We start from the raw sequence: 14069 nt of genomic DNA on the forward strand, positions 1-14069 counted from the left end.
CCACTGTTGTTTTCTGTGGTCTTCCGGGTCTTTTGGTGTTGCTAAGCTCACCGTTGCATTCCTTCTTTTTAAGAATGTTCCAAACAGTTTTTTTGGCCACGCCTAATGTTTTTGCTATTTCTTTGATGGGTTTGTTGTGTTTTTTCAGCCTAACGTTGGCTTGCTTCACTGATAGTGACAGCTCTTTGGATCTCATCTTAAGAGTTGACAGCAACAGATTCCAATTATCTGATCATTGTAATTGGGATAATCAGGAAATAACACACACCTGGCCATGGAACAGCTGATAAGCCAGTTGTCCCATTACTTTTGGTCCCCTAACAAGTGGGAGGCACATATGCAAACTGCTGTAATTCCTACACCGTTCACCTGATTTGGATGTAAATACCCTCAAATTAAAGCTGACAGTCTGCAGTTAAAGCACATCTTGTTTGTTTCATTTCAAATCCATTGTGGTGGTGTATAGAGCCAAAAATGTTAGAATTGTGTCGATGTCCCAATATATATGGACCTGACTGTATATGAACATATGGTGGAAGTGTCCATTGATAGTCCCATTCTGGGCTGAGGTGGACAAAATTATACAAGTTTGAGTTGGATCTCCAAAGATCACCCCGCTCTTGTTATTTTTAAATGTTTCCCCTGACTCTCTAACTAGATTGAACATTACCCTATGGAGACATATGGTGTTATCTGCAGAGTATGGTCCCTTTATATTGGAAACAGGAGAAAGCTCTTCCCATATCTCATTGGCTAAACAAATTGAGCCAAGTAGGTAGGTTGGAGGAGATGAGTGCCCTTACCCACGAAGCGATGTCCAGGTATACCAGACACTGGGGATCTTGGTGGAGCTTCACTAATAACCCTGAGGCGCGGCATCTATTCCGGGCTTGACGCTTTTTGTTTCATGTGGGATTCCCTCACGCATTCCATTGTCAATTGTTCAGATGTACTTTTAGGATGTCAATGTTCTAACGTGACACATTTATCTTTTTCCGTTTGTTGTATAGTACCGATTTTTGTATTAGGCCTGTATATGTTGGCTGTTTGAGGTGCACGTACTAGTTTGTGTCTATATTATTGGTGTTGGCCACATGGTGAGTGTGATTATGTCATCAAAGGTCCTTTTGCAGGTCCTGAAAGAAGAAGAAAGAAGACGATGTCGGCTGCGCGAACCACTTGGAACCGAACCCGAGTTCGGGAAATGTTTTTTTACAGTACAAATCAATTTCTGAAGTTATTGCGCAAAGTCTCGCGAGACTTCACGAAGCAATAACTTTGGCTCATCTGAGCCAATACATTCTAATACTGTACGGAGCTCCTGCTCCGTACAGTATCAAAACGAAGTTTTATGCGAATCGACATCGGATGTTTCATCCGAAGTCGATTCGCTCATCCCTAGTCATATGCTTGGTTCTGGCGCTGTATTAATGCAATGAGGTTGGTTCTGGCGCTGTATTTATATAATGAGCTTGGTTCTGGCGCTGTATTTATATAATGAGGTTGGTTCTGGCGCTGTATTTATATAATGAGCTTGGTTCTGGCGCTGTATTTATATAATGGGCTTGGTTCTGGTCCTGTATTTGTTAGGAGCTTGGTTTTGGTCCTGTACTCATGTAATGGGCTTGGTTCTGTTTCTTGGTTGACCTCTCTGGGATTCGCTGGTCCCCCGTGGCTCAGCATGCTGCTTCAGATTTGAAGCTGGAGCAATCTCTCAGGCTAATTTCACACTCGCGTTTGGTGCGGATCCGTCATGGATCTGCACAGACGGATCCGTTCAGATAATACAACCGTCTGCATCAGTTCAGAACAAATCCATTTGTATTATCGTTAACATTGACTTATCGTTAACATTGACTTACATTGTGTGTCAGGACGGATCCGTTTGGCTCCGCATCGTCAGACGGACACTAAAACGCTGCAAGCAACGTTTTGGTGTCCGTCTCCAAAGCGGAATGGAGACGGAACGGAGGCAAACTGATGCATTCTGAGCGGATCCTTTTCCATTCAGAATGCATTAGAATGCCGCTTGTTAGAGCCCTGAACGGATCTCACAAACGGAAAGCCAAAACGCCAGTAGCCTCAGCCATGTCAAAGGGTTACCCTTTTTATTCCAACAATCAACGCCATATCCCCCCACACCCGACATTTTGACTCCATTTCCTATGTAAATACGTCCCGTCTCCCCAGACACTGAGGTCAGGCTCCCTGCTGTGCACTACAGCTTTATTTTCCCGCTCTTCCAAGCAGTAGACCTGATAACGGTCTCCGCTCCACCTGCACCTTCTTCGACCTACCGCAAGAGGCCGCTCATCCCACTTTCACATCCCGTCAATCGAACAAAAGAGGTGGCCAGTCAACCCCGACGGACAGGCGTCTCTGCCAATCAGCGACAGCTGCCTCCCTGAACTGACAAGCGTTGACCAATCGGGTGTCGCCGGGGGGCGGGCCTGACGATGGTCGGGTTTGGTTGCAGAGAGCAGCATAACACGGCTGTGGCAGCAGCAGCTGGCGGTGGTGGTGGAGAGGAGCTGCGGTCAGGAGCGGGGCCGACGGGACAGGAGGCCGGGACGTAGCTTGGAGAACGGGTAGGAACCTATTCTGTCTGCTCTGCCTGATAATGGCGGAGGTTCACTATATCCCCTCGCTATCATTCTAATGGCCGGTGTATTTGTATGTATTAGACCCTATGGATACAATGTATATGAATTGTGTATCTCTATGTGTGTATATGTTGCACCTTGGTGCCTCTGTGCTCAGCCCTGTACAGGGTCCCAATGTCACCTGTCACCCTCCAGGTTCACGACCGCCACATACTAACGCGAAGCCCAGTGTGTACAAGCTGCTATTGTCTATGCCGGAAGAACTGGGAATACGGCACCGGATTGTACCGGATGGGATGTCGGCGAGATGTTGTGTGATTTGCCCATTTATTTATTTATATTTTTAAGCGATTATTGGTATCGATCCTACGTTATTCGCTTTTGAAATGTAAATGGATGATCTATTCTGCCGCCATGAGCTGACGCATTTCATGGAAGTGCCTCGGATCGCTCCGAAATGTGTTGCTCCAATCGCATCGTGCGTTTAGGTCTCATGCACACAACCGTCTCTGGATCCGCAAAATACGGAGGCGGTCCGCTCCTCCATATTCTGTGTTCGGAAGGATAGTCCTATGGATGATCGCCAACCTTGCCTTATACTTGGACGCCAAATACAGATGCGACACGGACGGTATCCATATTGAGCAATTTGCCGACTGTGAAATACATACGGCGGTGTGCATGAGGGCTTGTAAAGGGAAAATAAGGTTGGAGAGGTCAAAGGGCATGACCTGGGGTTTAGGTGTTCAAGATGATACACACATCCGTGTGCGCCCATAATGAAGCCTTGGTACTCGCAGTGGCCACAGTGCCCCCATATTAGTACCAGCTATGTGCTTCTTTAATTCCAATGGATTTTTGCCCCACTTCTTTCATTCTCCATTTGTGGCAGGTGTCCATAGGTACCTACATGCTTATGTATTCCCTGCTGGAGCAGTCGCTGGTACCTGCGGCAGTCCCACCAGCGTTGTCATGACAGCTGTTTTGGGAGGCATTTTTCGGGGCACCCACAGGCCTTGTGTTACAGGGTTTAGGTTGCCATTTCATAATTGTAAGCCACAGTCCCACCTTCCCGAGTGCTTCCCAATTCTGTATCTAGGTCATTGGTTGTCCGATCACCTTCCGACCCCACTGACCGTGGAGGCATCTTCCCCAGGCCCGTGATGACATCCATGACAAGATGGTCAGGGGGTCAAACATGAAGGATCAGCGTCTAGTCCACGTGTTGTCCGTATTCCACGGACGCTGCTGGGCTGAAGATTTATTTCTAGAGCATCTCCGAGCAACGATCGGTGAAAACCATGGACCAAACACGGATGGTGTTGTTTCCCTGGTTTTCACAGACCCATAGACTATAATGTGCATGAAGGAAAATAGGACATGCTTCCATAGTGTCACCACAGACCCACGGTGTGTGGAAAACCACTGAAGTGTAAATGCACACATTAAAGTCAATGGATGCTTGTGTTGTCCACAATTCACTGACGTGTGAAAGAGGCCATAGGTTAGGTAAGGAGATCATGATTGTATATGAGGTTGTCTAAGGTGGTAAAATGTGCATCCCTGGTGGTCTAGAGTGGTGCAGTGGTTAATGAATGCATCCCTGGTGGTCTAGAGTGGTGCAGTGGTTAATGGGTGTATCCCTGGTGGTCTAGAGTGGTGCAGTGGTTAATGGGTGTATCCCTGGTGGTCTAGAGTGGTGCAGTGGTTAATGGGTGTATCCCTGGTGGTCTAGAGTGGTGCAGTGGTTAATGGGTGTATCCCTGGTGGTCTAGAGTGGTGCAGTGGTTAATGAATGTATCCCTGGTGGTCTAGAGTGGTGCAGTGGTTAATGAATGCATCCCTGGTGGTCTAGAGTGGTGCAGTGGGTAATGGGTGTATCCTTGGTGTAGGTTGATGATATTGTTTTCTGTAATTAGGCCCAAAATTCTTTGGCTATTATTTTCACATAATGGGGGACAGGTGAATTCATGGACCGCTGTTTTCTGATGTACAAAAATTGGCAATTTTTGTACAAGTGACATTTTGCTTGAAAGCGACTGACTATTTTATTGTTTCATTGAGCTCTCTACTTATGAAAAATGAGGGCAGGGCTTAGCTGAAGGGAGCGTGGCCTCTGTGGCCCGAAAGATTTCCTTTTTATTTACAACAGAAAGTGCCTTAAATTATAACGAAATCTTATGGCTGATATAGATCTGTTTTTCCTGCCATATTGGACTTCTAGAAGAAACCCCAGATATATTATGTGTGAAACGTCATTCTTGATACATTTCTTCTTTATAGGAGCAGCAACCACTATAACTATTACGCCTCTCTTCTGTCCCCTCCGAACCAATGCAGGTGCATATTTTCTAATGTTAGAGCATTTGCTGTTGCTTTTTTTTAGAATAGAATATAAAAGTTGTTTTTTGCAGCTGCCACTAGGGGGAGCTCCCTGCATACAAACTCATTCATTGAATATTGAGCTCAGTGGGAGCTGTGTAAACTTGTCTGCTGCGAGTTCCTCCTGCGGGAGGTAGAGGCAGCAGAATTTTTATCATATAGCTTGAGCTGTCAGGCTCAGTGGATTCACGTTAATGTGATGGAGGCCTAAAGAGCCTCGCTGGCTCTATATACCTCAGTAGATATCTTTTTTTCAGTAGATATCGTTTTGATCCATATGCAAATGAACCTGATATGTGTCCTGTGTCCGGAGATGAGTCCAGCGGAAAGGAGCCCAGCACCGCCCCGCATCCTCCGAATCTCCTCCTTGCTGGCTGACGTCACAGAGCTGGAGCGCATTGTAATGCGTTTTGCACTCGCGTGAGAAAATCACGCATGTTTGGTACCCGAACTTCTTCACAGAAGTTCGGGCTTGGGATCGGTGTTCTGTGTATTGTATTATATCCCCTTATAACATGGTTATAAAGAAAATAATAGCATTCTGAATACAGAATGCAAAGTAAAATAGCGCTGGAGGGGTTAAAATTTTTTTTTTAACTCGCCTTAGTCCACTTGATAGCGCAGCCCGGCATCTCCTTCTGTATTCTTTTTTCAGGACCTGGGTAAAGGACCTTTTGATGATGTCACTCCGGTCATCACATGATCCATCACCATGGTAAAAGATCATGTGACGTCCTTGACCTATAATGAATGCTCACCACAGGTCCTGTTCAGTAAAGGAGACAGAAGGAGATGCCGGCATCGCGATCAAGTGCACTAAGGTGAGTTAAATTATTTTTTTTAACCCCTCCAGCGCTGTTTTACTATGCATTCTGTATTCAGAATGCTATTATTTTTCCTTATAACCATGTTATAAGGGAAAATAATAATGATCGGGTCTCCATCCCGATCGTCTCCTAGCAACCGTGCGTGAAAATCGCACCGCATCCGCACTTGCTTGCGATTTTTCACGCAGCCCCATTCACTTCTTTGGGGCCTGCGTTGCGTGAAAAACGCAGAATATAGAGCATGCTGCGATTTTCACGCAACGCACAAGTGATGCGTGAAAATCACCGCTCATGTGAACAGCCCCATAGAAATGAATGGGTCGGTATTCAGTGCGGATGCAATGCGTTCACCTCACGCATCGCATCCGCGCGGAATACTTGCCCGTGTGAAAGGGGCCTTAGTGTTCCCTAAAAACACGTCTTTTTAGGCAGCTTTTTCACATTTCTTTTTCGTCTTTTCTGCATTTTCCTTCAGGATCTGTTCCCTGGATTCCCTAGTGTCCCCCACGCTCCATTCCCTTCCTGTACTGCAGATATATGTGCGACCTTAGGGCTCATTCAGACGGCCGTAGGGTTTTGCGGATCCGCAATGCATGGATAACAGCCATGTGTGTTCTGCACATGGCCGGCGCTATGATAGAAATGCCTATTGTCTGTGATTGCAGACCAGAATAGGACATGCTCTATCTTTTCTGTGGGGCCGCAGAACGGAACTACGGATGCGGTCAGCATACGGTGTACTGTCCGCATCTTTGAAATGAATAGGTCTGCACAGATGCGGACTCATTCATACAGTATTCTGTAGCAGAGTTGGCTAGACCATTGTACAGTGCAAGCAATTTCAACTTTTTGTGTTGTCTCTGTTTCCCTGTAGATTGTAAGCTCTTGTGACCAAGGCCCTTTATTTTATTTTTTTCCTATGTGAAATCTATGGCAATTGTAAAATGCTATAACATTTGCTACCGGTATATGAATCATAAAGGCACCTGTCGGGGGCAGACACTGAAGCAGCAGCTGTGATGGTTCATCCTGATCTTGCTGGTTCATGAATGGTTTGAATTAATGGTGAATTGAACAGGAGGGAGAAGCAGGAGAGGGGGATGACGGGAGATAATGTAGCATTGCGTCTTACTACTGATCCGCCGTATGATTATCTGGCAGATGTGGACATGCCTTTACACCCCTGGGTGGATCGAGCCCTATAGGGTGTGTGTGTGTGTGTGTGTGTGTGTAAAAGTGCTGGCGCGGGGGAAAAGAGTGGTGAGGAGGTTCTTCCGTTCTGTACAGATTGTCAGCATGTTCTTCATGCTCGAAATAAAGTCCTGACGCTGTCGATGCAGTCCGGACGGTCCCAGGTAAAATGTCAGCGCCATCTTTTTGCCTAGCGCGTTTACCCTTTAATCCTTAGTACTATCTAGTGAGTGCACATAATACTTTCTGATTGTACCGACCCCAAGGGCTGCAAAAAACTTAAGGGGGTTTCTGGGTTTTTAATATTGATTTGGCTATCCTCTGGATAGGTCACCAATATCTGATCTGCGAGGGTCCGACACTGATCGGCTGTTTGAAGAGGGGAGTGCTGCGTCTTCCTCACAGCATAGCAAGCACAGCGCCGTCTGTTGTGTAGTGGCTGTGCTAGGTATTGCAGCTCAGGCCCGCTCATTTGAATGGGACTGAGCTGCACATAGTCCACATAACGTCCCTGGCCTAGAAAGAGGGGCTGTGGCCTCTTCATGCAGCTGATCTTCAGGGGTGCCTGAAGTCAGACCCCCACAATCAGATATTGATGGCTAATATTAAACACTGACTTGGAAAACAAGGGGAACGTATGTTAGCGTCAACACTCAATCCCAATAATTAGCCAGTGTAAGGGGAAATTTGCACGAACGTGTTTTCGGTCCCCATACAAAATGCGGACCTGTTCATATCAATGGGGTTGCAAAAAATGCAGACATTACTTTGTGTGCTGTCCGCCTCCGTATGTCCGTTCCACGGCCGCTCAAAGTACAGAATAGACATTTCTAACAAGGGGCAAGACGGGCTGTAATTCTGGACAACCCCTGTTAGGTCCATGTATCCTCTTCACCACTGGTCCTGTAAGACGTCTCTTTCCTTCCCCACACTGTGAGAATTATTAGGTTTTTTAGGAGTTTGCAGCCTCTGCTTGCAGTGTTGCTGTTTTCAGCAAGCGGAGATCTTCAGTAGCTCCCATTCATTGACTAAATACTTCAGAACCACCCACTGTAAACAGACGCCCACATTTGTTTGCCATTTGACGTATATTTGAATCCATTCTTACTTTTGATTTTTGAGATCCCGCTCTCGCTAACAACCACTGGTCCCGATGACATCATCGGTTCCCAGTGCTGTGATTGCTATGACAACCAAAATTTGTTTTCTCCGAATGGATCCTATATGAGAGAGAACGGCGGAGGATGAGATGCTTTTGCGCCGCGTACTGTACCTATAGATTTCACCAAAATGAATTTGTTTTTAACCCCCTTGCTGCCTGCTCCCGGGAACAGCGCCATCCTCTGGTTCAGGTTGTCATCGCGGGCCAACCCTGTCCTGTGACAGCTGAGTAAAATATCATTTACGTTTCTGTAAAATGCCCGGAGGGAGCGCTCCTAAGAGACTGTATTTGGCATTATACGTTAGACATGCGTGTTTTGGTAAATGTTTTAGATTGAGCTGAATTGAAAAGGATATAGATAAATGAGAAAATTAGATTATTATTATTTTTATTTATTTTTTCTTCCACTTTTGTCTGTTAAATAAGATATTGAGGCCAATTTGGAAGAATTAGGAAGCCCTATGTGCTCTGCAAGAAAAAAGATTGGGCCCTTTAAAAGGCGTCTGTCAGCAGTTTTGTCCCTATGACACTGGCTGACCTGTTACATGTGCACTTGGCAGATGAAGGCATCTGTGTTGGTCCCATGTTCATATGTGGCCGCATTTCTGAGAGAAATTAAGTTTTAATGTATGGAAATGAGCCTCTAGGAGCAACATGGGCGTTGCAGTTACACCTAGAGTCTCTACTCTCTCTGCGCCCCTTTTTCACTTTGGTTGACAGGGCTGATTAAAGTGTGGAGGATGCAGCAGTTGTAGAGAGAGCAGAGCCTGTAGGTGTAACATACATAGTTTATAAGGCTGAAAAAAGACATCTGTCCATCCAGTTCGGCCTGTCATCCTGCAAGTTGATCCAGAGGAAGGTAAAAAACCTCTGTGAAGTAGGAGCCAATTTTCCCCCAGGTCCTGCTGAATGTAGATAGAAATCTTCTATCTTCATTCAGCAGGACCTGCGCTGACGCCACCTTGCTCACCACGTGGTGAGCGCGATTACGTCATCAAAGGTCATTGCGGGTCCTGAAAGAAGAAGCAAGAAGACTATGCCGGCTGCGCGATCAATTGGATGAGGTGAGTTAATTTTTTTTTATTTTTTAACCCCTCAATCCACATTTTAGTAAGCAATTCTGTATTAAGAATGTTATTCTTTTCCTTTATAACCATGTTGTTATAAGGGAAAATAATAAAATGAATAGAACACCTAACCCTAACCCAAACCCGAACTTCAGTGAAGAAGTTCGGGTTCGGGTCTAGGTACCACATTAGTTTTTTTTCTCACGCGAGTGCAAAACGCATTGCACTCGCGCGGAAAAAAACTGAACATCAGAATGCAATCGCAGTCAAAACTAACTGCAATTGCAATCCTACTCGCGCAGGTTTCCCGCAATGCACCAAAGCAAATCTGGGACACCCGTGTGAAAGGGGCATTAGGGGGAAAAAAATTCCTTCCTGACTCCAATCAGGCATTTAAAATAACTCCCTGGATCAATGACCCCTAGCAACGCCCCCGTTGCTCCTGGAGGATCATTTGCATATATTATAACAATTTTTCTCAGCAATGCGGGCACATATGAACATGGGACCAACACGGATGCCTTCAGCTGCCAAGCTCACATGACATAGTAGCATACATAGTATATAAGGCCGAAAAAAAGACATTTGTCCATCCAGTTCGGCCTGTCATCCTGCAAGTTGATCCAGAGGAAGGCAAAAAATAAACTGTGAGGTAGAAGCCAATTTTCCCCACTTTAGGGGAATAAAAAATTCCTTCCTGACTTTAATCAGGCAATCAGAATAACTCCCTGGATCAACGACCCCTCTCTAGTAGCTATAGCCTGTAATATTATTACACTCCAGAAATACGTCCAGGCCCCTCTTGAATTCCGTTATTGTACTCACCATCACCACCTCCTCAGGCAGAGAGTTCCATAGTCTCACTGCTCTTACCGTAAAGAATCCTCTTCTATGTTTGTGTACAAACCTTCTTTCCTCCAGACGCAGAGGATGTCCCCTCGTCACAGTCACAGTCCTGGGGATAAATAGATGATGGGAGAGATCTCTGTACTGACCCCTGATATATTTATACATAGTAATTAGATCTCCCCTCAGTCGTCTTATTTCTAAAGTGAATAACCCTAATGTTGATAATCTTTCAGGGTACTGTAGTCCCCCCATTCCAGTTATTACTTTAGTTGCCCTCCTCTGAACCCTCTCCAGCTCTGCTGTGTCTGCCTTGTTCACAGGAGCCCAGAACTGTACAGTCGTGGCCAAAAGTTTTGAGAATGACACAAATATTAGTTTTCACAAAGTTTGCTTCTAAACTGCTTTTAGATCTTTGTTTCAGTTGTTTCTGTGATGTAGTGAAATATAATTACACGCACTTCATACGTTTCAAAGGCTTTTATCGACAATTACATGACATTTATGCAAAGAGTCAGTATTTGCAGTGTTGGCCCTTCTTTTTCAGGACCTCTGCAAGTCGACTGGGCATGCTCTCAATCAACTTCTGGGCCAATTCCTGACTGATAGCAACCCATTCTTTCATAATCACTTCGTGGAGTTTGTCAGAATTAGTGGGTTTTTGTTTGTCCACACGCCTCTTGAGGATTGAACACAAGTTCTCAATAGGATTAAGATCTGGGGAGTTTCCAGGCCATGGACCCAAAATGTCAACGTTTTGGTCCCCGAGCCACTTCATTATCACTTTTGCCTTATGGCACGGTGCTCCATCGTGCTGGAAAATGCATTGTTCTTCACCAAACTGTTGTTGGATTGTTGGAAGAAGTTGCTGTTGGAGGGTGTTTTGGTACCATTCTTTATTCATGGCTGTGTTTTTGGGCAAAATTGTGAGTGAGCCCATTCCCTTGGATGAGAAGCAACCCCACACATGAATGGTCTCGGGATGCTTTACTGTTGGCATGACACAGGACTGATGGTAGCGCTCACCTTTTCTTCTCCGGACAAGCCTTTTTCCAGATGCCCCAAACAATCGCAAAGAGGCTTCATCAGAGAATATGACTTTGCCCCAGTCCTCAGCAGTCCATTCACCATACTTTCTGCAGAAGATCAATCTGTCCCTGATGTTTTTTTTGGAGAGAAGTGGCTTCTTTGCTGCCCTTCTTGACACCAGGCCATCTTCCAAAAGTCTTCGCCTCACTGTGCGTGCAGATGCGCTCTCACCTGCCTGCTGCCATTCCTGAGCAAGCTCTGCACTGGTGGCACTCCGATCCCGCAGCTGAATCCTCTTTAGGAGACGATCCTGGCGCTTGCTGGACTTTCTTGGATGCCCTGAAGCCTTCTTAACAAGAATTGAACCTCTTTCCTTGAAGTTCTTGATGATCCTATAAATTGTTGATTGAGGTGCAATCTTAGTAGCCACAATATCCTTGCCTGTGAAGCCATTTTTTTGCAACGCAATGATGGCTGCATGCGTTTCTTTGCAGGTCACCATGGTTAACAATGGAAGAACAATGATTTCAAGCATCACCCTCCTTTTAACATGTCAAGTCTGCCGTTTTAACCCAATCAGCCTGACATAATGATCTCCAGCCTTGTGCTCGTCAACATTCTCACCTGAGTTAACAAGACGATTACTGAAATGATCTCAGCAGGTCCTTTAATGACAGCAATGAAATGCAGTGGAAAGGTGTTTTTGGGATTAAGTTAATTTTCATGGCAAAGAAGGACTATGCAATTCATCTGATCACTCTTCATAACATTCTGGAGTATATGCAAATTGCTATTATAAAAACTTAAGCAGCAACTTTTCCAATATTTATCTAATTCTCAAAACTTTTGGCCACGACTGTACACAGTACTCCATGTGTGGTCTGACTAATGATTTGTAAAGCGGGAGGACTATGTTATCATCACGGGCATCTATGCCCCTTTTGATGCAACCCATTATCTTATTGGCCTTGGCAGCAGCTGCCTGACACTGGTTTTTGCAGCTTAGTTTGCTGTTTATTAAAATTCCTAGATCCTTTTCCATGTCTGTGTTACATGTAACGGGTCAGCCAGTGTCATAGGTACAAAACTGCTGACAGATGCCCTTTAACATGGGCCAAGGATCAACTGAACACTCGTTCCTAATAATTGTCCCCTGTCAGTGTGCCGCTGATCACCCGACTGACCAGTAAACATCTTCATTTGTCTGCAGCATGTGGCCCCATCAATATCAAAAAGTTGCAACATCCCAGTAACGCCTTTCACCTGATGCAGTTACATGCAGCAATCATCACCTCTGTATGGGGATGAATGAGAGTAGTGATCATTCATCCCCATACAGAGGTGATGATTGCTGCATGTAACTGCATCAGGTGAAAGGGCGTTACTGGGATGTTGCAACTTTTTGATATTGATGGCCTATCCTCTGGATAGGTCATCAGTATCACATTGGTGGGGTCTAGCACCCTACACCCTCACTGAACAGCTCTTTTGGGGCAACGCCAGCGCGGCCACTACGCAATGGACGGAGACTTCTGCTTCTGGCTCCATCCACTGTATAGGTCTGTTGCCTGTGGCTGATGGAAGCCGCTGGACATGGGGGTACCGGGTATTGACCACTCACCGATTTTATAGTCATGACCTTTCCAAGGGGGATAGGTCATCAGTCTCCAAACGCTGGAATACCCCTTTGAGAAACAAAAATGGCAATCTCCTTTACAATGCAGTGTTCAAAAATGTTAATTTTTGCTGCGGTCATCAGGACCTAGAACCACCTGATCGTGGAAGGGTTAAATTGAGGTGTATTGAAGCAAATGTGTAATTACAGTTATTGAACCCGTTTTCCATCATGAGGACTTCGTTCTGCTTCCTCATTATGGCCCCAACACCCTTAGGGCTCATGCACATGACACATTTTTTTCAGTGTCCGTTTTTTATTTTTTTGTGTGGCCGGTATGCGGAACCATTCACTTCAATGGGTCCGTAAAAGAAACTGACATGACTATGTATTCTGTATGCCGGCATGGCCGTTCTGCAAAAAAGATAGACCATGTCCGTTTTGCGGACAAGGATAGGCATTGTTAAAATGGATCATCAAAAAAATGGATACAATACTGATGTCACATGGAAGTCATCCATATTTTTTGCGGATCCGTGTTTTGCGGACTGCCAAATACATAGTCGTGAAGAAGCCGTTACATTCTGGAAACATTTACCCCCCCCCCTTGATAGATCAGAAACGGATGATGAGAATGTAGTGCACAGAAACCTGAGCGGCCAGAAATGTCCTCCGTCTTCCAGCACATTAAACTACCAGGATAGTAACGCGTCGTATCGTGTGTTTCTCTCGCCATCTCTGAGGTCTGGGGGTAATGTAGCACAGGTAAAGCGAGGATGATGGGTAATTAATATATTCACCCCCCACAACTCATTGCTGGGAGAGCAGCAGGGGCGACCCCTGGCTGCTGCCGCTGGTGTTTGGAGCGGAGTCGCCATTGATTGCTTTGTTGTAATACAATAATGTGCCCGGTGTTCACTCTCGGCGGTCTCTGCAGCCCACCATGCATCTGTTTCCTGCTGCCTGCCTATTGAATGGCTGTGAGGATTAACCCTGTCACCTCCTTTTGGGTTTTTTAACCTCACACCTGCTTTTTTTTTTTATGTATGGGCTGCTCCACTGTTTCCTAGAGACCATTTTTTAAATTCCTTGCCACACACTATGATGCCCAGATGATGCCAGCTCAGTCAGTTCTCCGGTACCAGGCATGGAAAGCTTTGGTGGCTTATAATATCCCTACAATATACAGCGAGGGATATATTTTCATGTACATTTATGTATCTGATGCCTTTTATTTTATTAAAGGGAATGGGTATTTAGAAAATGACCTATTTGCTCAAAGAGGACCTTTCACTAGTGTACAAACTAAAAACTAACTATATCAGTGGGCGCCCAGGGGTCCCCCTG

At 45.4% G+C, this 14069-nt stretch overlaps 1 protein-coding gene across 1 annotated transcript in view; it reads left to right on the forward strand.

Annotated features, from left to right (window-relative positions):
- Positions 1–2480: 2480 nt before the first annotated feature.
- SCAI (suppressor of cancer cell invasion) overlaps positions 2481–14069 on the forward strand; it is a 173119-nt gene continuing 161530 nt past the window's right edge. The window contains exon 1 of the mRNA XM_040442135.1: positions 2481–2588. The gene's annotated coding sequence lies outside the window, so the exon portion shown is untranslated. The remainder of the gene's footprint in view (positions 2589–14069) is intronic.

This window comes from Bufo bufo, chromosome 8, assembly GCF_905171765.1.
Source record: "Bufo bufo chromosome 8, aBufBuf1.1, whole genome shotgun sequence".
NCBI lineage: Eukaryota > Metazoa > Chordata > Amphibia > Anura > Bufonidae > Bufo > Bufo bufo.